The sequence below is a fragment of the Brassica oleracea genome, chromosome C6 (assembly GCF_000695525.1).
Source record: "Brassica oleracea var. oleracea cultivar TO1000 chromosome C6, BOL, whole genome shotgun sequence".
Lineage (NCBI taxonomy): Eukaryota > Viridiplantae > Streptophyta > Magnoliopsida > Brassicales > Brassicaceae > Brassica > Brassica oleracea.
Window position 1 is genome coordinate 30,606,310 of NC_027753.1, and position 1,186 is coordinate 30,607,495.

Here is a 1,186-nt window from a genome sequence, read left to right on the forward strand (position 1 = left end):
CTTACCGTCAATAGTCTCTGCTCGTCTTTGTTTTCAAGATCTAATTTTTGGTGTTCATACTTCTATGCTCTCTTTCATAGCTCGAGGATGGCTTCATAGTTTGCTGAGTTCGTTTCATCTCCCTTTCCCTCTCTATTCTCGCATCTCTTTGCAGCTTTCATCGCATGTCTGGTGGCTCTCCCTTTCACCATGTTTGCCACTCGAGGTTTGGATAATGTTTTCGTTCGTGCATGTTATATGGGCTTGGAGTTATTTCTGGTCTCAAGTTTAGTCTCTGATTTCTTGGTAGTTGTCTTCCATTCTCCCTCCCTTAAGTTGTTTCTTTTCTTTCCATGTTTCCTTTGTATAGGTGTGCAGGGTTAGTCTCTTGGAGCTTTGGTCCATTCTATCTAGAGCTTTGTGGTTTATATAATTAAAAGTAGTATAAAATATATAGTATAAAAATGGTCTTAAACACATTGGTTTACAACAAAGAGAAGTTCATCAAATTAATAAAAAAAATTCATTAAGTCAATATATAACAAAGCAACACTTTAAGTCTTTAAACTATCGCTATCTCCTTCTTTATGTAAACTTTTAAAAAAAAATTTGTTGATTATTATGTACAATTATTTTGTCTAATGGAATACCAAGTTGCCCTTAGAAATTTCATTTCTAGACAGTTACCAATAGAAGAGAATCATAGTAAATAGCCAAACAATTTATAGCTCCCACAAATTACAAAAAAACATCCTAATAATTAACTCAGTAGTATTTTCCATTAAATACCACTACCATGCCAAAGATGAATGTCTTATTAACATGCATTCTACACGACTATGTAAATCAAAACCTCAAAGGCAATAAACAACAACTCTTACACAATGCAAGATCAACCACTATTAAATCTCGAAACACTCCCTCAATCAAGGATATTTATCTATAGAGTTCTGCAACCATCAAGATCCACCATATACGACATGTCATGCAATTATCTCCAACACTAACTGAAGCTGCTAAAAACATCTGTATTTACAAAAAAAAAAACTAAGACTCAAACAATTGACCATCTATCCACATGCATCTTTTATAAGATATAACGATCTCATGACCAAATGTTCATCAGGTAGATTTTAGAATTTTATTATATCAAATAAAAATTTGAAAGAAAAATATTGATGTTGGCCTCCATCATCTACAAGCATCA